This window comes from Pseudophryne corroboree, chromosome 9 (assembly GCF_028390025.1).
Source record: "Pseudophryne corroboree isolate aPseCor3 chromosome 9, aPseCor3.hap2, whole genome shotgun sequence".
In the NCBI taxonomy this organism is placed as follows: Eukaryota; Metazoa; Chordata; class Amphibia; order Anura; family Myobatrachidae; genus Pseudophryne; species Pseudophryne corroboree.
The window spans coordinates 31,534,902-31,560,953 of NC_086452.1; positions in this window are offsets into that span (position 1 = coordinate 31,534,902).

The window sequence follows — 26,052 nt, forward strand, 5'->3', positions numbered from 1 at the left end:
AATAGGATTTTGGTACTTACCAGGTAAATCCTTTTCTTTGAATCACTGGAGTACTCTTGGGATATGGACGGCTTCCGTAGGAAACAGGGCACTGAATATTTAAATTTAGAACACTCCACCCCTCCATATCCCAGAGTACCTCAGTGTTTTTTACTGAGCCGAACAGGAGCTATAGAGAGGTTGACAATGGAGTATTACATATAACATAACGGACAACAATAAAGTTGACACATAACGTTACTGACAACTAAACAGTTGACACCATAACCAGCACTTGATAATATGAACCCGTCGGTAAGAGTGTGTTACCATAAGATCCCCTGAACTTACCACAAACCAGGTAAAACTGCTCTGGGTGGGCGTCCAGTGCCCCCTATGGATTCAAAGAAAAGGATTTACCTGGTAAGTACCAAAATCCTATTTTCTTTTTCATCCACTAGGGGTCACTGGAGTACTCTTGGGACGTACCAAAGCTTCCCCCGTGGGCGGGAGAGCTGTTTGGCACCTGTAACACTATGCGGCCAAAGCTAGATGCTGATGCCGCAAACGTATCAAACTTGTAAAAGCGCACAAACGTGTGCACTTAAGACCATGTAGCCGCACGGCAAAGCTGCGTCGTAGAAGCTCCACGACCAGCTGCCCATGAAGTTCCCACAGAACCTGTGGAATGAGCTGTTACTGATGTAGGCGGCTGTAACCTAGCATTAAGGCAAGCCTGACGTATGGTCAGTTTTATCCATCTGGATAAGGTCTGCTTAGACGCTGGCCAACCCATCTTGGCAGCATCATAGAGAACAAACAAGGTATCCGTCTTACGAACTGTAGACGTTCGGGATACATAAACGCGTAAAGCGCGTACCACATCCAGAGTTCCAGAATGTGCTGTTAACACAGGAACTACTATTGGTTGATTGATGTGAAAAGATGACACTACCTTTGGTAAGAAAGCGGGATTCGTCCGAAGTTCCGCTCTGTCATCATGAAACACCAAATACGGTGGCTTGCATGACAAGGCACCCAAATCTGAAACACGCCTTGCTGACGCTAAGGCTAGAAGAAAAATTGTTTTCCAAGTGAGAAACTTTATATCCACTTGCTGTAAGGGTTCAAAATATGAAGACTGTAAGAAATCTAAAACCAGATTCAAGTCCCATGGCGCTGTAGGTGGAATGAATGGAGGCTGTACTCTGAGGACACCTTGCAGAAACGTGTGTACCGACGGCAATAGAGCCAAACGTCTTTGAAAGTAAATTGACAACGCAGATACCTGCACTTTTAGTGTAGATAAACGCAGTCCTCCATCTAACCCCGTCTGTAGAAATAACAAAAGACGGGATAACTTGAAAGCTGATGTCGGAAACTTCCGAGCTTCACACCAACCTATATAGGCACGCCAAATTCTGTAATAATGAGCTGCCGTAACTGGCTTCCTAGCACGTAACATGGTTGGTATAACAGATTCCGGAATGCCCTCTCTTCTCAAGAGGGCAGTCTCAACAGCCACCCCGTCAAACGCAGCCTCGCTAAATCGGGGTAAAGGAACGGACCCTGTTGTAACAAGTCCGGACGTAGAGGGAGCGGCCAAGGATCGTCTGCGAGTAGTCCGTGGAGATCCGAGAACCAAGCTCTTCGAGGCCAATGAGGAGCCACTAATATGACTGTGACAGACTCTCTTTTGATCCGTTTTAGCACCAGAGGGAGCAGCGGAAACGGTGGAAACAGATACACTAGGCTGTATGGCCACGCGATTGTGAGAGCATCCACCGCCACTGCCTTTGGATCTCTCGTTCTGGACACATACTGGAGTGTTTGGTGATTGTGGTGAGACGCCATCAGGTCCACCTGAGGGTAACCCCACCGCTGAACCAACATGTGAAACACCTCTGGATTTAATGCCCATTCTCCTGGATGAAAATCCCGACGGCTGAGATAATCCGCCTCCCAGTTGTCCACTCCCGGAATGAACACTGCGGACAATATCACCTGGTGGTATTCTGCCCAATTGAGGATTCGAGCTACTTCCCGCATTGCCATGCGGCTTCTCGTTCCTCCTTGTTTGTTGATGTATGCGACTGCCGTTGTGTTGTCTGACTGCACTTGGACAGTCTGAGAGCAAAGCATGTGTACTGCTTGTCGTAGTGCATTGTAAATTGCGCGGAGTTCCAGGACATTTATAGACAGCAATCTTTCGTGATCCGCCCAGAGACCCTGGAGTTGACAATTTTGAACTACAGCTCCCAACCTCTGAGACTCGCGTCCGTCGTTAGAATTATCCAATTCCAGCCGCCGAATAGTTTCCCTGCGGTTAAATTGTGTTCCTTGAGCCACCAGAGTAGAGACACCCTTGCCCTTGGCAACAACCTCACCCTGTGGTGAATCTGCAGATGCAAGCCCGACCACTGTGCGAGCACATCCAGTTGAAAAGGATGTGAGTGAAATCTTCCGAACTGAAGCGTTCGAAAGCCGCCACCATTGTTCCTAAGAGGTGAATGCACAAATGTACCGAGACTGTGCGTGGCTTGAGCACTAATTGTACTAGATGGCGAATAATCTGTACTTACTGTTGTGGTAGGTAAATTCTTTGATTTACCGTATCGAGAATCATACCTAGGAATTGAAGGCGTTGAGACGGAATGAGATGTGATTTTTTGAAGTTGACAATCCAATCGTGGTGAACTAGTACATTGTATGTTAGTAGCGCATGTTGGAGAAGCATCTGTTGAGACGGGGCTTTGATGAGCAGATCGTCTAAATATGGAACTATTGTCACTCCCAGGGATCTGAGATGAGCTATCATCACAGACATCACTTTGGTGAATACCCGAGGCGCTGACGATAGGCCAAACGGTAGAGCCTGAAACTGGTAATGGTTTTGGCGTATTGCAAACCGCAAGAACCTCTGATGAGGCTGCCAAATCGGAATGTGTAAGTACGCATCCTTGAGATCTAGCGCAATCATGAATTCCTTTGGCTCTAAACTTGCAATCACTGAGCGCAGAGATTCCATCTTGAATCTGTAGTAAGTTACGTACCGATTGAGACCCTTTAAGTTCAATATTGGCCTGACTGAGCCATCCAGCTTCGGTACCACAAATAGACTGGAATAATAAGCCTGACCCTGTTGGTGTACAGGAACCGGAATCAAAACTGCTGAATCCAGTAGGGACTGAATGGCAATTTGCAGAACCGCCCTCTTGTCGTCCGACAGAGGCAGTCCTGTCTTGAAAAACCGCAGTGGCGGAAGACAGTCGAACTCTATTTTGTAACCTCTTAACACTAAATTGCGGATCCACCCATCCGCGGATGTCTGGAACCACGTCAAATGGAACGTCTGAAGGCGTGCTCCCACAATCGGAGAACCGAGATGGGCAGGTAGCCCGTCATGCCACGGGCTTGTCGGTGACCTTAGCGTCCTGACGACTTGTGTTGGTTTGTTGGAAACCACGTCCACGACCCCGTCTACCAGGCGTGGCTGTTCCTCTGCCACGTCCGCGAAAGGACTGAAGTCTGAAGGATTTGAACGTAGGTCCAGAGTACCTCCGTCTTGGTACCGGTGGAGGCAAAGGTAAGAAAACCGACTTTCCTCCCGTGGCCTCAGAAATCCATGTGTCCAATTCAGGACCAAACAACTTCTTGCCACCGTAAGGTAACGCCTCTATACCTCTTGACCTCTGCCTCCGCTTGCCAAGAACGCAGCCAGAGTGCTCGTCGTGCCATAACTAGCGACGATGAAAGGCGAGAAGTGAGCTGACAGACGTCAGTAGAAGCTGTACAGAGATACTCCGCAGCCTCACACATTTGATCAGCGAGAAGTATAAGGTGTTCGTCATGTAGGGCAGACTTGAGTTCTGTTATCCATACTATGAGCGCCTTAGTGACCCAGATGCCAACCAAGCCAGGTCTCAGCAGCACTCCTGCTGCTACATACATGGACTTTAGCATAGTTTCTATTTTGCGATCTTAAGGGTCTTTAAGCGTAGTAGCAGCTGGCACTGGTATGGTTAATTTCTTTGTAAGCTTCGACACTGACGAATCAACTATTGGTGGATTCTCCCATGTACATGTCACAGAGTCTCGAAACGGGTAACTAGACTTAAATCTGCGAGGTATAGAAAACCGTTTATCTGGAGTCTGTCGTGTTTCTACTAACATCTTATTAAGAGACTCCGAAACAGGAAAACACATTGGAGTTCTCTGTCGTTTAGTAAATACGACCTGATCATTTGTCAGAGGCTCCTCAGTTTCTGTAAACTTCAGAGACTGACGCACCGCTCTGATGAGATTATCAATGCCTGAGCTGTTAAAATCCTCACTATCTGACTCCACTTCGCCCTCCTCACCCTCATCTTGTGCCGTGAGGTCTGGCATGGAATCGTCAGAATGCAACATAGCAGAAACTGGTAAATCATTAGACATATGAAATTTATCCCGTCTACCCAAAATGGATTTGGACCTTTCGCAAGGCGGAGACGCCTCCGGTAGTTCTGGCGGTCTCACCCTAGACTCAGATCTTGCCGCTTCCCGCTCTTGTCGAGCGGCGGTCAATTCTGATTGCAACCCAGCCAGTACATTGGCTAGCATTTCCCATGGAGGGTCCGGGGAGGAAATTGGCTTTAAAACCGGAGCAGAAATTGTATTCGGAACCGAATCCACAAAACATACTGGACATGTGGTAGATCCATCCGGTAACACACTGCTACAGACTTTGCAGTGATGCTTTTTAATTTTTGCTGGTGCCTTACTCATTATGGAGACAGACAATACAATACAATACACAAAAAACAGACACTTGCACGACTCAGTAAAATAGTACGAAGGTGTCTCTATATATATATCTGGCCAAGTGCAGTACACGTGGCCAGTACTATGAAATGTGATCCCAAATTCCCTCTAACACCCCTGCGCCTCCGGTGGAGTAGAGATGTAGTACTGGAACGTTCTGGAATCACAGCAGGAAGACACAGGGAGCATGGTTAAAATGGCTGCCATGCTTACACATATAATCATAGTGCAGGTTACCAGCCTTTAAACTGACATATAACCCTGTATGAAAAACCCTGTGTACTCATTAGAGATGAGCGGGTTCGGTTTCTCTGAAACCGAACCCGCACGAACTTCATGTTTTTTTTCACGGGTCCGAGCAGACTCGGATCCTCCCGCCTTGCTCGGTTAACCCGAGCGCGCCCGAACGTCATCATGACGCTGTCGGATTCTCGCGAGACTCGGATTCTATATAAGGAGCCGCGCGTCGCCGCCATTTTCACACGTGCATTGAGATTGATAGGGAGAGGACGTGGCTGGCGTCCTCTCCATTAGAAATTAGATTAGAAGAGAGAGAGAGATTGTGCAGAGTCAGACAGAGTTTACCACAGTGACCAGTGCAGTTGTTGTTAGTTAACTTTTATTTATTTTAATATAATATATCCGTCCGTTCTCTGCTATATCCGTTCTCTGCCTGAAAAAAAACGATACACAGCAGCAGCCAGTCACACAGTGTGACTCAGTCTGTGTGCACTCAGCTCAGCCCAGTGTGCTGCACATCAATGTATAAAAGGCAAAGCTTATAATAATTGTGGGGGAGACTGGGGAGCACTGCAGGTTGTTATAGCAGGAGCCCCCAGGAGTACATAATATTATATTAATTTAAAATTAAACAGTGCACACTTTTGCTGCAGGAGTGCCACTGCCAGTGTGACTAGTGGTGACCAGTGCCTGACCACCAGTATAGTAGTATATTGTTGTATGTATTGTATACTATCTCTTTATCAACCAGTCTATATTAGCAGCAGACACAGTACAGTGCGGTAGTTCACGGCTGTGGCTACCTCTGTGTCGGCAGTCGGAACTCGGCAGGCAGTCCGTCCATCCATAATTGTATTACAATATATACCACCTAACCGTGGTATTTTTTTTTTCTTTCTTTATACCGTCGTCATAGTGTCATACTAGTTGTTACGAGTATACTACTATCTCTTTATCAACCAGTGTACAGTGCGGTAGTTCACGGCTGTGGCTACCTCTGTGTCGGCAGTCGGCAGGCAGTCCGTCCATCCATAATTGTATTATTATTATAATATATACCACCTAACCGTGGTTTTTTTTTCATTCTTTATACCGTCATAGTGTCATACTAGTTGTTACGAGTATACTACTATCTCTTTATCAACCAGTGTACAGTGCGGTAGTTCACGGCTGTGGCTACCTCTGTGTCGGCAGTCGGCAGGCAGTCCGTCCATCCATAATTGTATTATTATTATAATATATACCACCTAACCGTGGTTTTTTTTTCATTCTTTATACCGTCGTCATAGTGTCATACTAGTTGTTACGAGTATACTACTATCTCTTTATCAACCAGTGTACAGTGCGGTAGTTCACGGCTGTGGCTACCTCTGTGTCGGCAGTCGGCAGGCAGTCCGTCCATCCATAATTGTATTATTATTATAATATATACCACCTAACCGTGGTTTTTTTTTCATTCTTTATACCGTCGTCATAGTGTCATACTAGTTGTTACGAGTATACTACTATCTCTTTATCAACCAGTGTACAGTGCGGTAGTTCACGGCTGTGGCTACCTCTGTGTCGGCAGTCGGCAGGCAGTCCGTCCATCCATAATTGTATTATTATTATAATATATACCACCTAACCGTGGTTTTTTTTTCATTCTTTATACCGTCGTCATAGTGTCATACTAGTTGTTACGAGTATACTACTATCTCTTTATCAACCAGTGTACAGTGCGGTAGTTCACGGCTGTGGCTACCTCTGTGTCGGCAGTCGGCAGGCAGTCCGTCCATCCATAATTGTATTATTATTATAATATATACCACCTAACTGTGGTATTTTTTTTTCTTTCTTTATACCGTCGTCATAGTGTCATACTAGTTGTTACGAGTATACTACTATCTCTTTATCAACCAGTGTACAGTGCGGTAGTTCACGGCTGTGGCTACCTCTGTGTCGGCAGTCGGCAGGCAGTCCGTCCATCCATAATTGTATTATTATTATAATATATACCACCTAACCGTGGTATTTTTTTCATTCTTTATACCGTCGTCATAGTGTCATACTAGTTGTTACGAGTATACTACTATCTCTTTATCAACCAGTGTACAGTGCGGTAGTTCACGGCTGTGGCTACCTCTGTGTCGGCAGTCGGCAGGCAGTCCGTCCATCCATAATTGTATTATTATTATAATATATACCACCTAACCGTGGTTTTTTTTTCATTCTTTATACCGTCGTCATAGTGTCATACTAGTTGTTACGAGTATACTACTATCTCTTTATCAACCAGTGTACAGTGCGGTAGTTCACGGCTGTGGCTACCTCTGTGTCGGCAGTCGGCAGGCAGTCCGTCCATCCATAATTGTATTATTATTATAATATATACCACCTAACTGTGGTATTTTTTTTTCTTTCTTTATACCGTCGTCATAGTGTCATACTAGTTGTTACGAGTATACTACTATCTCTTTATCAACCAGTGTACAGTGCGGTAGTTCACGGCTGTGGCTACCTCTGTGTCGGCAGTCGGCAGGCAGTCCGTCCATCCATAATTGTATTATTATTATAATATATACCACCTAACCGTGGTTTTTTTTTCATTCTTTATACCGTCGTCATAGTGTCATACTAGTTGTTACGAGTATACTACTATCTCTTTATCAACCAGTGTACAGTGCGGTAGTTCACGGCTGTGGCTACCTCTGTGTCGGCAGTCGGCAGGCAGTCCGTCCATCCATAATTGTATTATTATTATAATATATACCACCTAACTGTGGTATTTTTTTTTCTTTCTTTATACCGTCGTCATAGTGTCATACTAGTTGTTACGAGTATACTACTATCTCTTTATCAACCAGTGTACAGTGCGGTAGTTCACGGCTGTGGCTACCTCTGTGTCGGCAGTCGGCAGGCAGTCCGTCCATCCATAATTGTATTATTATTATAATATATACCACCTAACCGTGGTTTTTTTTTCATTCTTTATACCGTCGTCATAGTGTCATACTAGTTGTTACGAGTATACTACTATCTCTTTATCAACCAGTGTACAGTGCGGTAGTTCACGGCTGTGGCTACCTCTGTGTCGGCAGTCGGCAGGCAGTCCGTCCATCCATAATTGTATTATTATTATAATATATACCACCTAACCGTGGTATTTTTTTTTCTTTCTTTATACCGTCGTCATAGTGTCATACTAGTTGTTACGAGTATACTACTATCTCTTTATCAACCAGTGTACAGTGCGGTAGTTCACGGCTGTGGCTACCTCTGTGTCGGCAGTCGGCAGGCAGTCCGTCCATCCATAATTGTATTATTATTATAATATATACCACCTAACCGTGGTTTTTTTATACCACCTAACCGTGGCAGTCCGTCCATAATTGTATACTAGTATCCAATCCATCCATCTCCATTGTTTACCTGAGGTGCCTTTTAGTTCTGCCTATAAAATATGGAGAACAAAAAAGTTGAGGTTCCAAAATTAGGGAAAGATCAAGATCCACTTCCACCTCGTGCTGAAGCTGCTGCCACTAGTCATGGCCGAGACGATGAAATGCCAGCAACGTCGTCTGCCAAGGCCGATGCCCAATGTCATAGTACAGAGCATGTCAAATCCAAAACACCAAATATCAGAAAAAAAAGGACTCCAAAACCTAAACTAAAATTGTCGGAGGAGAAGCGTAAACTTGCCAATATGCCATTTACCACACGGAGTGGCAAGGAACGGCTGAGGCCCTGGCCTATGTTCATGGCTAGTGGTTCAGCTTCACATGAGGATGGAAGCACTCAGCCTCTCGCTAGAAAAATGAAACGACTCAAGCTGGCAAAAGCACAGCAAAGAACTGTGCGTTCTTCGAAATCCCAAATCCACAAGGAGAGTCCAATTGTGTCGGTTGCGATGCCTGACCTTCCCAACACTGGATGTGAAGAGCATGCGCCTTCCACCATTTGCACGCCCCCTGCAAGTGCTGGAAGGAGCACCCGCAGTCCAGTTCCTGATAGTGAGATTGAAGATGTCAGTGTTGAAGTCCACCAGGATGAGGAGGATATGGGTGTTGCTGGCGCTGGGGAGGAAATTGACAAGGAGGATTCTGATGGTGAGGTGGTTTGTTTAAGTCAGGCACCCGGGGAGACACCTGTTGTCCGTGGGACGAATATGGCCGTTGACATGCCAGGTGAAAATACCAAAAAAATCAGCTCTTCGGTGTGGAGGTATTTCACCAGAAATGCGGACAACAGGTGTCAAGCCGTGTGTTCCCTTTGTCAAGCTGTAATAAGTAGGGGTAAGGACGTTAACCACCTCGGAACATCCTCCCTTATACGTCACCTGCAGCGCATTCATAATAAGTCAGTGACAAGTTCAAAAACTTTGGGTGACAGCGGAAGCACTCCACTGACCAGTAAATCCCTTCCTCTTGTAACCAAGCTCACGCAAACCACCCCACCAACTCCCTCAGTGTCAATTTCCTCCTTCCCCAGGAATGCCAATAGTCCTGCAGGCCATGTCACTGGCAAGTCTGACGAGTCCTCTCCTGCCTGGGATTCCTCCGATGCATCCTTGCGTGTAACGCCTACTGCTGCTGGCGCTGCTGTTGTTGCTGCTGGGAGTCGATGGTCATCCCAGAGAGGAAGTCGTAAGACCACTTTTACTACTTCCACCAAGCAATTGACTGTCCAACAGTCATTTGCGAGGAAGATTAAATATCACAGCAGTCATCCTACTGCAAAGCGGATAACTGAGGCCTTGACATCCTGGGTGGTGAGAAACGTGGTTCCGGTATCCATCATTACTGCAGAGCCAACTAGAGACTTGTTGGAGGTACTGTGTCCCCGGTACCAAATACCATCTAGGTTCCATTTCTCTAGGGTTGCGATACCGAAAATGTACACAGACCTCAGAAAAAGAGTCACCAGTGTCCTAAAAAATGCAGCTGTACCCAATGTCCACTTAACCACGGACATGTGGACAAGTGGAGCAGGGCAGGGTCAGGACTATATGACTGTGACAGCCCACTGGGTAGATGTATGGACTCCCGCCGCAAGAACAGCAGCGGCGGCACCAGTAGCAGCATCTCGCAAACGCCAACTCGTTCCTAGGCAGGCTACGCTTTGTATCACCGGTTTCCAGAATACGCACACAGCTGAAAACCTCTTACGGCAACTGAGGAAGATCATCGCGGAATGGCTTACCCCAATTGGACTCTCCTGTGGATTTGTGGCATCGGACAACGCCAGCAATATTGTGCGTGCATTACATCTGGGCAAATTCCAGCACGTCCCATGTTTTGCACATACCTTGAATTTGGTGGTGCAGAATTTTTTAAAAAACGACAGGGGCGTGCAAGAGATGCTGTCGGTGGCCAGAAAAATTGCGGGACACTTTCGGCGTACAGGCAGCACGTACAGAAGACTGGAGCACCACCAAAAACGCCTGAACCTGCCCTGCCATCATCTGAAGCAGGAGGTGGTAACGAGGTGGAATTCAACCCTCTATATGCTTCAGAGGTTGGAGGAGCAGCAAAAGGCCATTCAAGCCTATACAACTGACCACGATATAGGAGGTGGAATGCACCTGTCTCAAGCGCAGTGGAGAATGATTTCAACGTTGTGCAAGGTTCTGCAACCTTTTGAACTTGCCACACGTGAAGTCAGTTCAGACACTGCCAGCCTGAGTCAGGTCATTCCCCTCATCAGGCTTTTGCAGAAGAAGCTGGAGACATTGAAGGAGGAGCTAAGACAGAGCGATTCCGCTAGGCATGTGGGACTTGTGGATGGAGCCCTTAATTCGCTTAACAAGGATTCACGGGTGGTCAATCTGTTGAAATCAGAGCACTACATTTTGGCCACCGTGCTCGATCCTAGATTTAAAACCTACCTTGGATCTCTCTTTCCGGCGCACACAAGTCTGCTGGGTTTCAAAGACCTGCTGGTGAGAAAATTGTCAAGTCAAGCGGAACGCGACCTGTCAACATCTCCTCCTTCACATTCTCCCGCAACTGGGGGTGCGAGGAAAAGGCTCAGAATTCCGAGCCCACCCGCTGGCGGTGATGCAGGGCAGTCTGGAGCGACTGCTGATGCTGACATCTGGTCCGGACTGAAGGACCTGACAACCATTACGGACATGTCGTCTACTGTCACTGCATATGATTCTATCACCATTGATAGAATGGTGGAGGATTATATGAGTGACCGCATCCAAGTAGGCACGTCACACAGTCCATACTGGCAGGAAAAAGAGGCAATTTGGAGGCCCTTGCACAAACTGGCTTTATTCTACCTAAGTTGCCCTCCCACAAGTGTGTACTCCGAAAGAGTGTTTAGTGCCGCCGCTCACCTTGTCAGCAATCGGCGTACGAGGTTACATCCAGAAAATGTGGAGAAGATGATGTTCATTAAAATGAATTATAATCAATTCCTCCGCGGAGACATTGACCAGCAGCAATTGCCTCCACAAAGTACACAGGGAGCTGACATGGTGGATTCCAGTGGGGACGAATTGATAATCTGTGAGGAGGGGGATGTACACGGTGATATATCGGAGGATGATGATGAGGTGGACATCTTGCCTCTGTAGAGCCAGTTTGTGCAAGGAGAGATTAATTGCTTCTTTTTTGGTGGGGGTCCAAACCAACCCGTCATTTCAGTCACAGTCGTGTGGCAGACCCTGTCACTGAAATGATGGGTTGGTTAAAGTGTGCATGTCCTGTTTTGTTTATACAACATAAGGGTGGGTGGGAAGGGCCCAAGGACAATTCCATCTTGCACCTCTTTTTTCTTTTATTTTTCTTTGCGTCATGTGCTGTTTGGGGAGGGTTTTTTGGAAGGGACATCCTGCGTGACACTGCAGTGCCACTCCTAGATGGGCCCGGTGTTTGTGTCGGCCACTAGGGTCGCTTATCTTTCTCACACAGCTACCTCATTGCGCCTCTTTTTTTCTTTGCGTCATGTGCTGTTTGGGGAGGGTTTTTTGGAAGGGACATCCTGCGTGACACTGCAGTGCCACTCCTAGATGGGCCCGGTGTTTGTGTCGGCCACTAGGGTCGCTTATCTTTCTCACACAGTCAGCTACCTCATTGCGCCTCTTTTTTTCTTTGCGTCATGTGCTGTTTGGGGAGGGTTTTTTGGAAGGGACATCCTGCGTGACACTGCAGTGCCACTCCTAGATGGGCCCGGTGTTTGTGTCGGCCACTAGGGTCGCTAATCTTACTCACACAGCTACCTCATTGCGCCTCTTTTTTTCTTTGCGTCATGTGCTGTTTGGGGAGGGTTTTTTGGAAGGGACATCCTGCGTGACACTGCAGTGCCACTCCTAGATGGGCCCGGTGTTTGTGTCGGCCACTAGGGTCGCTTATCTTACTCACACAGCGACCTCGGTGCAAATTTTAGGACTAAAAATAATATTGTGAGGTGTGATGTGTTCAGAATAGGCTGAAAATGAGTGTAAATTATGTTTTTTGAGGTTAATAATACTTTGGGATCAAAATTACCCCCAAATTCTATGATTTAAGCTGTTTTTTAGGGTTTTTTGAAAAAAACACCCGAATCCAAAACACACCCGAATCCGACAAAAAAAATTCGGTGAGGTTTTGCCAAAATGCGGTCGAACCCAAAACACGGCCGCGGAACCGAACCCAAAACCAAAACACAAAACCCGAAAAATTTCCGGCGCTCATCTCTAGTACTCATCCCTGCAGCCTAGCATACTGCTGTTGCTGCAGTTTATCCCCCCTCATGCCGCTGATTGTATGCAGTCTGTAATGCCCCCCCCCCCCTGTATGCTCCGTTGCGGATGCAGTGCGGGTCGGGCAGCGTGTGGGGCCGCCAGCAGGAGCCGGGTAGCGGGACGTGCTGGAACAGTACAGCGGGGAGCGCGTCCTGAATCGCTCTGAGCAGCGGCCGGAGCAGCGGTGGGGGTCGGAGCAGCGGCGGCAGCCGGAGCAGCGGGCGGACTTAGAGGGATCCCTCATCAGTGTTAACGAAACTTTTGTCCCCACACAGCGGGGCGGCAGCGTGAGCTGACCGCCCCAAGCAACATACCTTGACTCCTGCTGCTGTGGTGAGGCTCCGACGGGGCTTCTCTGCAAGCGCCGGCCAGCCTGTCTGCAGGAGGTCTGTATGGCTGTGAGGGTGCTCATTTATTGAGGACCGACACGCCAAAGCTGCTAGTAGCAGCTTGCACTATCCCTGACCCTGCCTTTTGGAAGGGGGAAAGGGATGTGCATGAAAAAAGAAAAAATATTAACTAAAAAAAACAAAAATATTAAAAAGAATTGTGGACCAAGCCACAGACCTGTTGCTACTTCGAGCACAGAAAAAACACTGAGGTACTCTGGGATATGGAGGGGTGAAGTGTTCTAAATTTAAATATTCAGTGCCCTGTTTCCTACGGAAGCCGTCCATATCCCAAGAGTACTCCAGTGACCCCTAGTGGATGAAAAAGAAATCTACATTACAGTGTATTCCTGGAAATCACTGTAACGTAGCAGTTTGTATGCAGATACAGTCACAGTCACACACAGACTATAGGCATGCAACATATCATTTTTATCAGCAGAAGCTACTTGTGCATCCTAGCCACATAGTAATGCAAATAAGATGCATTTTCATAAAAAAAAGGCGCCCAACGTTAACAGAGCTGACAGCTGACTCACACCAGGCATCTGTGTGGTCTAATGTAAATAAAGAGCAATATGGTGTGGTGTAATGTGAATAAGGAGCAATTCAGTGTGATGTAATGTGAATAAGGGGCACTACTGTGAGTAGTAAGGTATATAAGGTAAAGTGGTACTACTGTGTGATGTAACGTGAATAAGGGACACTATCGTATGATAAAATGTGAATAAAGTTGCACTACTGTGCGGTATAATTTGAATTGGGGGTACAATTGTGTGGCCCCTTCCCAGCAAGAACACATCTCTTTTTGGGCTGTGCGCCGAATGTGCGCACTGTTCCTATTTAAAATATAGGTGGTAGGAGCGCCAAAATGAGGACTGCTATGGGTGAGGGGTGAAGGTGCTGGGAAAGGGGTGCAGGGTCAGAAGCGGAACTAGCAGCGGTGCTAGGGGGCACCAGCCAAAATCTTGCCTAGGGCATCATATTGGTTAGGGCCGTCTCTGAGTATGCACAAATGCACTGTAGCTACTGTATGTAGACACACAGTATCAGATGTCCCTTGGAAAAGTGATGTCTGGTGACTGGAAGGTGACTAAACAGACACTCGGAGATGGTCGGTGTTATGGGCGTGCAATGGGAGTGTCGGGGGCGTGTCAGCGAAGTGTTTGCGCATGCAGATGCTTTGTCACTCACCTTGGTGGCCGTACTCATATGGAGAATCTGCATCTAGCATGGAGCCGATGTACATTTTGATAAGAGTGACGCACTAGGCGGTATTGCAGCGTCTACAGATTCTGACAGTGGGTGTCTCAGCCGTTGCACATCCCGGCGCACGCTCGCACACCAGGGAAGGCCTTTGTACCGGCATTTGCATAAAATTGCAGATTGCTGACTGCCAACAGATGCAGACAGGGCCGCCTTTGTGTATGGGGTCAGTGGGCACTTGCCCAGAGGCCCCAGGAGTTTAAGTGCACTAGACTGATAGCTGAGGGTCCCCTATATCCAAGGGTACCAGATTTTTTAAAATCTACCCTGTGGAACCGGAGATATCCAACTTCAAAGCAGTGGACCCCATACAAGCCTGGTAATTGCTCTTCCCAGCAAGATATCTCGGGTTCTGTTGGACTTAGAGTTTTTTTGAGGGTATTATCCAAAAGCTGTGACTCTCCCCTTTTTGGTGGACACTGGCAGCTTGTCTCCACTATGCCCAGAACCAGAGATATCAGCCTTCCAGCATCTGGTCCCTGCTCCAGCTCCACACGCCTGGAATGCAGTTTTATATTTTCGTTCGTGGATTGCTCTGATTCCTGAACTCTGATCCCCAGGTCCCCAGAACCTCCTGAAAGGTGTCCTCAGTACCTCCTGTCAGGTATCCCCAGTATCTTCTGAAAGGTGGGACTCTCTAATTTTTTATCCCAATGAAAGTTAAGGAATCTATTTCCAGGAACTGGAGATATCTGCAGTCAAGCAAGCTGCCCTTCCACCGGAAAATTATGAATATTAAGCCCACTCCACTATCCACCCCTCCCCTACATATTAAACACCCCCTACTGCCCTGGAAGTCATGAACCGGGGCCCCTTAATTCAGCCCAATGCCCTCTTCTACATTTTAGTGTTCTCCCTCCATCTGTGCAGTACAGGAGTAATTAGCAGAAATTACTGTTCCAGGTCCTACATGCTGAGCGGAAGATAGAACACCCCCTAACGCCGTTGATAGCGCCCCCCACCCCTACTGCTGGAGGATAGGTAGGGGGCCCAGTGCATTGCTGTGCCCAGGGGCCTACACTGGCCATGGTGACCTCTGAATCAGAAAAAAACTGTTAAAATGGTATCTTGTAATAAAGTACAACTCTATGATGTTACATTCAGTGGCGGAACTAGCTTAGAGCGCACTGACGTATTTCAGAGACGTAGAAGTTGATGATTTGCATAAGAAAACAAAATGTATGTAATGTAATCTACCTGGGAGTTTTATGTATTACTTTTATTTATCAGAGCGTTTGTTCCCATACAACCTCCGTATATTACAGGTGAGAGAGATCTTATGTAAGTCAGCGAAGAGTCACATTGTGGATACATTATCCACTTATAATGTTCAAACCTTTAAATAGATTACTGGAACGCAGCGTTATATAATAAGCGTTTCCACTTTGTCTGTTTACTTTCAATTCCAGCAATTGCCGCGGCAGCGCGGAACGTTCTGTGACCGTGTCATCTTCCAAATATGGTTTACCCTATCGCATTCCAGCAGCGGAGATTTCACATCTTCTCTCCTCACATGTGCAGCATACATCCATGAAATCAGCCCATAGCACAGATGTTGCAGACTGTCTTTTATGGGGTTTCCACCCAGTAGCGGATCTTGCCATGGGCACACAGGACTTTTGCCCTGGGCGCCGCCTTCCGGAGGGCACCAGCGCCACCCAGAGGGCGCCGCGCCATTGCAAGAGCCGCTAGTTTTTGTCAGAGCCCCCCGGTGCTGTGCGGCGCTGTGAAAGAAACTAGATGGGTAGACGCTACCCGTCTAGTTTCCCTTCGTGTAGAGGACCTTTGCTGTGCCGTGCGCGATTACGTCATCGCGCACAGCATTGTGGTACTGGCACATAGACGTTAGGGGTCATAATTGACCTCTAGTGTCTATGCTGTGCTATGGGAGAGACGTCATGAAGTCTCGCCCATAAATCCGAAGAGAACGCGGCAGAGGTCAGCAGCAGTCGGGAATCAGGAGCGGGGTTAATAATTAGTAAGTATTACTTCTTTTATTTTTTTTGTCTTTTTCTTTTAATCGGCCCTACTCTACAGGGGGCACAAATGGGGGCAAAACTCTACAGGGGGCACAAATGGGGGCACAACTCTACAGGGGGCGTAACTGACCATGCCCCTACAGGGGCGTATCTGGCCATGCCCCTGTATGAAGCCACACCTCTATTTTTCCCCGGGGTGCCACAAGGGCTAGAATCGGCCCTGTTTCCACCTTCAGATGACTTGCGCACACCTTCATGCCGCTTTTACATTGCTCTTTGGCTTTGTTTTTAGCTACATTTTATTATTAGACAGAAATAATCATTTGTAAATCTTCGAAAATTCATAGTAAATACCAATTTTGGAGCTTATTATAATTATTTTCATGATTTTGTAATACAGTGCCAGCGTACTGGACCCTTGGTATGCATGCTGCAGATGGCATCAGGACTGTATGAGGACTGCAGCGTTGGCTGAATATGGCTGAGGGCTGCCTAAATGGTATCGGTATATTGGTTTTCACTGCAACAATATTGATCCTATAGGGTCTAGCTTCCCATTACTATTACTACACCCTTTTACTATGCCCGACTTTTCCTGGTAAATATTCAAACTGTACCCCTAACCCATCCCTCGCGCAGCCTAACCCTATCCGTCCCTTCCTGAAGCTTAACTCTAACCGTTCCCTCCTGTAGCCTAGCCGCCTCTACCCCACAGTCTAACCCTAATCTCCCCCACCATGCAGCCTAACTCTAACTTCCCTGACCCCACAGCCTAACCCCCTCTACCCCACAATCTAACCCAAATATCCCCCACCATGCAACCTAACTCTAACGTCCCTGACCCCACAGCCTAACCCCCTCTACCCCACAATCTAACCCTAATCTCCCCCACCATGCAACCTAACTCTAACTTCCCTGACCCCACAGCCTAACCCCCTCTACCCCACAATCTAACCCAAATATCCCCCACCATGCAACCTAACTCTAACTTCCCTGACCCCACAGCCTAACCACCTCTACCCCACAATCTAACCCAAATATCCCCCACCATGCAACCTAACTCTAACTTCCCTGACCCCACAGCCTAACCCCCTCTACCCCACAATCTAACCCAAATATCCCCCACCATGCAACCTAACTCTAACTTCCCTGACCCCACAGCCTAACCCCCTCTACCCCACAATCTAACCCTAATCTCCCCCACCATGCAGCCTAACTCTAACTTCCCTGACCCCACAGCCTAACCCCCTCTACCCCACAATCTAACCCAAATATCCCCCACCATGCAACCTAACTCTAACTTCCCTGACCCCACAGCCTAACCCCCTCTACCCCACAATCTAACCCTAATCTCCCCCACCATGCAGCCTAACTCTAACTTCCCTGACCCCACAGCCTAACCCCCTCTACCCCACAATCTAACCCAAATATCCCCCACCATGCAACCTAACTCTAACTTCCCTGACCCCACAGCCTAACCCCCTCTACCCCACAATCTAACCCTAATCTCCCCCACCATGCAGCCTAACTCTAACTTCCCTGACCCCACAGCCTAACCCCCTCTACCCCACAATCTAACCCTAATCTCCCCCACCATGCAGCCTAACTCTAACTTCCCTGACCCCACAGCCTAACCCCCTCTACCCCACAATCTAACCCTAATCTCCCCCACCATGCAACCTAACTCTAACTTCCCTGACCCCACAGCCTAACCCCCTCTACCCCACAATCTAACCCTAATCACCCCCACCATGCAGCCTAACTCTAACTTCCCTGACCCCACAGCCTAACCCCCTCTACCCCACAATCTAACCCTAATCTCTCCCACCATACAGCCTAACTCTAACTTCCCTGACCCCACAGCCTAACCCCCTCTACCCCACAATCTAACCCTAATCTCCCCCACCATGCAACCTAACTCTAACTTCCCTGACCCCACAGCCTAACGCTAACCTCCCCCACCCCTAACCAGTGGGTGGCTCATACTTAAGTTTAGTAAGGGGCTGCTGCTGCATGGAGAGGAGGAGGGGAGAGCCCTGTCAACCAGTTCCCGGCACCAGCTCACCCGGGACTGACAAAATAGGCAGCCCCCCCCCAAAAAAATAAATAAATAAATGATATATATAAATTCATGTGCACATACTCTGAGCAACACCACATTATGCCCCACAAAGTAATGCCCCTGATATCTAATTAAGCCTCACAGTAATGCCCCTGACACCATGTTAAGACTAAGGGCCAGTTCTATACCCTGTGGCACCAAAGTTTCCACTGGCGACCCCCCCAGCGGGAAAACAGTTAGTGCGCGCCGAAGGCGCGCAACAAAAATAAGAGCGTGGCTTCATAGGGGTGGGACGTGGCCACAGTTATGCTCCCAGTAGCTGTGCCCCCAGTAGATTTGCCCCAAGTAGTTGTGCCTCCAGTTGATTTGCCCCCAGTAGCTGTGCCTCCAGTATATTTGCCCCTAGTAGATTTGCCCCCTATAGATATGCCCCAGTAGTTGTGTCCCCTAAAGCTATGCCCCCAGTAATTTGCCCCAGTAGTTATGCCCCGCCCCCCTGTAGTTGTGCCCCCTGTCGCTGTGCCCCCAGTGGTTGTGCCCCCTGTTGCTGTGCCCCTTAGTAACCACTTACAAACACACACACACACACACACAAAAAAAACAATACTTACCACTGCCCCGTTCCTGCTTCCCGACTGCTGCTGATCCGTCTGGTCGCCCACGGCTCCTCTCTATGGGAGAGACGTCATGACGTCTCTCCCATAGCAGTGCCGCGCAGATACTAGAGGTCAATAATAACCTCTAGCATGTGACAAGTGTGCCGGCTACAGCGGACGCCCACATGGCTCACGGCGTCTGCTGCAGCCTGGGGGCAGGGTGTGGGTAGGCGGCGGGCACCTGCAGCTGCACCCCCGGGCCGCAACGCCCTGGGCGCATGCACTGCTTGCCGGCACCAAGAACCGCTCCTGTTAAGACTCCACAGTTATGCCCCTCTCACCATATTATGCCCACACTGTAATAATGCCCTATGCCACAGTACTTGCTCATTGTCAGAACTTCTGCTCGTGGTTAGGGGTTCTGCTCATTGTCAAGGGTTCTGCTCGTTGTCAGTAGAGATGTGCACTTGAAATTTTTCGGGTTTTGTGTTTTGGTTTTGGGTTCGGTTCCGCGGCCGTGTTTTGGGTTCGACCGCGTTTTGGCAAAACCTCACCGAATTTTTTTTGTCGGATTCGGGTGTGTTTTGGATTCGGGTGTTTTTTTCAAAAAACACTAAAAAAAAGCTTAAATCATAGAATTTGGGGGTCATTTTGATCCCAAAGTATTATTAACCTCAAAAACCATAATTTCCACTCATTTTCAGTCTATTCTGAATACCTCACACCTCACAATATTATTTTTAGTCCTAAAATTTGCACCGAGGTCGCTGGATGACTAAGCTAAGCGACCCTAGTGGCCGACACAAACACCTGGCCCATCTAGGAGTGGCACTGCAGTGTCACGCAGGATGGCCCTTCCAAAAAACACTCCCCAAACAGCACATGACGCAAAGAAAAAAAGAGGCGCAATGAGGTAGCTGTGTGAGTAAGATAAGCGACCCTAGTGGCCGACACAAACACCTGGCCCATCTAGGAGTGGCACTGCAGTGTCACGCAGGATGGCCCTTCCAAAAAACACTCCCCAAACAGCACATGACGCAAAGAAAAAAAGAGGCGCAATGAGGTAGCTGTGTGAGTAAGATAAGCGACCCTAGTGGCCGACACAAACACCTGGCCCACCTAGGAGTGTCACTGCAGTGTCACGCAGGATGGCCCTTCCAAAAAACACTCCCCAAACAGCACATGACGCAAAGAAAAAAAGAGGCGCAATGAGGTAGCTGTGTGAGTAAGATAAGCGACCCTAGTGGCCGACACAAACACCTGGCCCATCTAGGAGTGGCACTGCAGTGTCACGCAGGATGGCCCTTCCAAAAAACACTCCCCAAACAGCACATGACGCAAAGAAAAAAAGAGGCGCAATGAGGTAGCTGTGTGAGTAAGATAAGCGACCCTAGTGGCCGACACAAACACCTGGCCCATCTAGGAGTGGCACTGCAGTGTCACGCAGGATGGCCCTTCCAAAAAACACTCCCCAAACAGCACATGACGCAAAGAAGAAAAAAAGAGGCGCAATGAGGTAGCTGTGTGAGTAAGCTAAGCGACCCTAGTGGCCGACACAAACACCTGGCCCATCTAGGAGTGGCACTGCAGTGTCACGCAGGATGGCCCTTCCAAAAAACACTCCCCAAACAGCACATGACGCAAATAAAAATGAAAGGCGCAATGAGGTAGCTGTGTGAGTAAGATAAGCGACCCTAGTGGCCAACACAAAAACCTGGCCCATCTAGGAGTGGCACTGCAGTGTCACGCAGGATGGCCCTTCCAAAAAACACTCCCCAAACAGCACATGACGCAAAGAAAAAAAGAGGCGCAATGAGGTAGCTGTGTGAGTAAGATAAGCGACCCTAGTGGCCGACACAAACACCTGGCCCATCTAGGAGTGGCACTGCAGTGTCACGCAGGATGGCCCTTCCAAAAAACACTCCCCAAACAGCACATGACGCAAAGAAGAAAAAAAGAGGCGCAATGAGGTAGCTGTGTGAGTAAGCTCAGCGACCCTAGTGGCCGACACAAACGCCTGGCCCATCTAGGAGTGGCACTGCAGTGTCACGCAGGATGGCCCTTCCAAAAAACACTCCCCAAACAGCACATGACGCAAATAAAAATGAAAGAAAAAAGAGGTGCAAGATGGAATTGTCCTTGGGCCCTCCCACCCACCCTTATGTTGTATAAACAGGACATGCACACTTTAACCAACCCATCATTTCAGTGACAGGGTCTGCCACACGACTGTGACTGAAATGACGGGTTGGTTTGGACCCCCACCGAAAAAGAAGCAATTAATCTCTCCTTGCACAAACTGGCTCTACAGAGGCAAGATGTCCACCTCATCATCATCCTCCGATATATCACCGTGTACATCCCGCTCCTCACAGATTATCAATTCGTCCCCACTGGAATCCACCATCTCAGCTCCCTGTGTACTTTGTGGAGGCAATTGCTGCTGGTCAATGTCTCCACGGAGGAATTGATTATAATTCATTTTAATGAACATCATCTTCTCCACATTTTCTGGAAGTAACCTCGTACGCCGATTGCTGACAAGGTGAGCGGCGGCACTAAACACTCTTTCGGAGTACACACTTGTGGGAGGGCAACTTAGGTAGAATAAAGCCAGTTTGTGCAAGGGCCTCCAAATTGCCTCTTTTTCCTGCCAGTATAAGTACGGACTGTCTGACGTGCCTACTTGGATGCGGTCACTCATATAATCCTCCACTATTCTTTCAATGGGGAGAGAATCATATGCAGTGACAGTAGACGACATGTCCGTAATCGTTGTCAGGTCCTTCAGTCCGGACCAGATGTCAGCATCAGCAGTCGCTCCAGACTGCCCTGCATCACCGCCAGCGGGTGGGCTCGGAATTCTGAGCCTTTTCCTCGCACCCCCAGTTGCGGGAGAATGTGAAGGAGGAGATGTTGACAGGCGCGTTCCGCTTGACTTGACAATTTTGTCACCAGCAGGTCTTTGAACCCCAGCAGACTTGTGTCTGCCGGAAAGAGAGATCCAAGGTAGGTTTTAAATCTAGGATCGAGCACGGTGGCCAAAATGTAGTGCTCTGATTTCAACAGATTGACCACCCGTGAATCCTTGTTAAGCGAATTAAGGGCTCCATCCACAAGTCCCACATGCCTAGCGGAATCGCTCCCTTTTAGCTCCTCCTTCAATGCCTCCAGCTTCTTCTGCAAAAGCCTGATGAGGGGAATGACCTGACTCAGGCTGGCAGTGTCTGAACTGACTTCACGTGTGGCAAGTTCAAAAGGTTGCAGAACCTTGCACAACGTTGAAATCATTCTCCACTGCGCTTGAGACAGGTACATTCCACCTACTATATTGTGCTCAATTGTATAGGCTTGAATGGCCTTTTGCTGCTCCTCCAACCTCTGAGGCATATATAGGGTTGAATTCCACCTCGTTACCACTTCTTGCTTCAGATGATGGCAGGGCAGGTTCAGGCGTTTTTGGTGGTGCTCCAGTCTTCTGTACGTGGTGCCTGTACGCCGAAAGTGTCCCGCAATTCTTCTGGCCACCGACAGCATCTCTTGCACGCCCCTGTCGTTTTTTAAAAAATTCTGCACCACCAAATTCAAGGTATGTGCAAAACATGGGACGTGCTGGAATTTGCCCATATTTAATGCACACACAATATTGCTGGCGTTGTCCGATGCCACAAATCCACAGGAGAGTCCAATTGGGGTAAGCCATTCCGCGATGATCTTCCTCAGTTGCCGTAAGAGGTTTTCAGCTGTGTGCGTATTCTGGAAACCGGTGATACAAAGCGTAGCCTGCCTAGGAAAGAGTTGGCGTTTGCGAGATGCTGCTACTGGTGCCGCCGCTGCTGTTCTTGCGGCGGGAGTCCATACATCTACCCAGTGGGCTGTCACAGTCATATAGTCCTGACCCTGCCCTGCTCCACTTGTCCACATGTCCGTGGTTAAGTGGACATTGGGTACAACTGCATTTTTTAGGACACTGGTGAGTCTTTTTCTGACGTCCGTGTACATTCTCGGTATCGCCTGCCTAGAGAAGTGGAACCTAGATGGTATTTGGTAACGGGGGCACACTACCTCAAGAAACTGTCTAGTTCCCTGTGAACTAACGGCGGATACCGGACGCACGTCTAACACCAACATAGTTGTCAAGGCCTCAGTTATCCGCTTTGCAACAGGATGACTGCTGTGATATTTCATCTTCCTCGCAAAGGACTGTTGGACAGTCAATTGCTTGGTGGAAGTAGTAAAAGTGGTCTTACGACTTCCCCTCTGGGATGACCATCGACTCCCAGCAGCAACAACAGCAGCGCCAGCAGCAGTAGGCGTTACACGCAAGGATGCATCGGAGGAATCCCAGGCAGGAGAGGACTCGTCAGAATTGCCAGTGACATGGCCTGCAGGACTATTGGCATTCCTGGGGAAGGAGGAAATTGACACTGAGGGAGTTGGTGGGGTGGTTTGCGTGAGCTTGGTTACAAGAGGAAGGGATTTACTGGTCAGTGGACTGCTTCCGCTGTCGCCCAAAGTTTTTGAACTTGTCACTGACTTATTATGAATGCGCTGCAGGTGACGTATAAGGGAGGATGTTCCGAGGTGGTTAACGTCCTTACCCCTACTTATTACAGCTTGACAAAGGCAACACACGGCTTGACAAATGTTGTCCGCATTTCTGGTGAAATACTTCCACACCGAAGAGCTGATTTTTTTGGTATTTTCACCAGGCATGTCAACGGCCCTATTCCTCCCACGGACAACAGGTGTCTCCCTGGGTGCCTGACTTAAACAAACCACCTCACCATCAGAATCCTCCTTGTCAATTTCCTCCCCAGCGCCAGCAACACCCATATCCTCCTCATCCTGGTGTACTTCAACACTGACATCTTCAATCTGACTATCAGGAACTGGACTGCGGGTGCTCCTTCCAGCACTTGCAGGGGGCGTGCAAATGGTGGAAGGCGCATGCTCTTCACGTCCAGTGTTGGGAAGGTCAGGCATCGCAACCGACACAATTGGACTCTCCTTGTGGATTTGGGATTTCGAAGAACGCACAGTTCTTTGCGGTGCTTTTGCCAGCTTGAGTCTTTTCATTTTTCTAGCGAGAGGCTGAGTGCTTCCATCCTCATGTGAAGCTGAACCACTAGCCATGAACATAGGCCAGGGCCTCAGCCGTTCCTTGCCACTCCGTGTGGTAAATGGCATATTGGCAAGTTTACGCTTCTCCGACAATTTTATTTTAGATTTTGGAGTCCTTTTTTTACTGATATTTGGTGTTTTGGATTTTACATGCTCTGTACTATGACATTGGGCATCGGCCTTGGCAGACGACGTTGCTGGCATTTCATCGTCTCGGCCATGACTAGTGGCAGCAGCTTCAGCACGAGGTGGAAGTGGATCTTGATCTTTCCCTAATTTTGGAACCTCAACATTTTTGTTCTCCATATTTTAATAGGCACAACTAAAAGGCACCTCAGGTAAACAATGGAGATGGATGGATACTAGTATACTTATGGATGGACCAGCGACTGCCGACACAGAGGTAGCTACAGCCGTGGACTACCGTACTGTGTCTGCTGCTAATATAGACTGGATGATAATGAGATGAAATTAATATATATATATATATATATATATATATAATATCACTAGTACTGCAGCCGGACAGGTATATATATTTATTATGTAATGACTGATGACGGACCTGCTGGACACTGTCAGCTCAGCAGCACCGCAGACTGCTACAGTAAGCTACTATAGTAGTATGTATCAAGAAGAAAAAAAAAAAAAAAAAACACGGGTAGGTGGTATACAATTATGGATGGACCAGCGACTGCCGACACAGAGGTAGCTACAGCCGTGGACTACCGTACTGTGTCTGCTGCTAATATAGACTGGATGATAATGAGATGAAATTAATATATATATATATAATATCACTAGTACTGCAGCCGGACAGGTATATATATTTATTATGTAATGACTGATGACGGACCTGCTGGACACTGTCAGCTCAGCAGCACCGCAGACTGCTACAGTAAGCTACTATAGTAGTATGTATCAAGAAGAAAGAAAAAAAAAAAACCACGGGTAGGTGGTATACAATTATGGATGGACCAGCGACTGCCGACACAGAGGTAGCTACAGCCGTGGACTACCGTACTGTGTCTGCTGCTAATATAGACTGGATGATAATGAGATGAAATTAATATATATATATATATATATATATATATAATATCACTAGTACTGCAGCCGGACAGGTATATATATTTATTATGTAATGACTGATGACGGACCTGCTGGACACTGTCAGCTCAGCAGCACCGCAGACTGCTACAGTAAGCTACTATAGTAGTATGTATCAAGAAGAAAGAAAAGAAAAAAAAACACGGGTAGGTGGTATACAATTATATATATATTATATACAATTATATATATATATATATATATATTAAACTGGTGGTGATTAATTAAACTGGTGGTCAGGTCACTGGTCACACTATCAGCAACTTGCAAGTAGTACTCCTAAGCAGACAATCACAATATATATACTGGTGGACAGTGTGGTCACAATGGCAGTGTGGCACTCTGGCAGCAAAAGTGTGCACTGTACGTTAAAATATGTACTCCTGCTCTCAGACTCTAACTGCTCCCCACTGTCTCCCCCACAAGTCAGATATACAGTCACACTATCACTTCAGCAAGTAGTAGTACTCCTCCTAATGCTCCCCAAAATTACTAAAGTAAATACTGTGTCTCTCTCTACTCTAGTCTCACTCTCTTCTCTATAAACGGAGAGGACGCCAGCCACGTCCTCTCCCTATCAATCTCAATGCACGTGTGAAAATGGCGGCGACGCGCGGCTCCTTATATAGAATCCGAGTCTCGCGATAGAATCCGAACCTCGCGAGAATCCAACAGCGGGATGATGACGTTCGGGCGCGCTCGGGTTAACCGAGCAAGGCGGGAAGATCCGAGTCGCTCGGACCCGTGTAAAAAAACATGAAGTTCGGGCGGGTTCGGATTCCGAGGAACC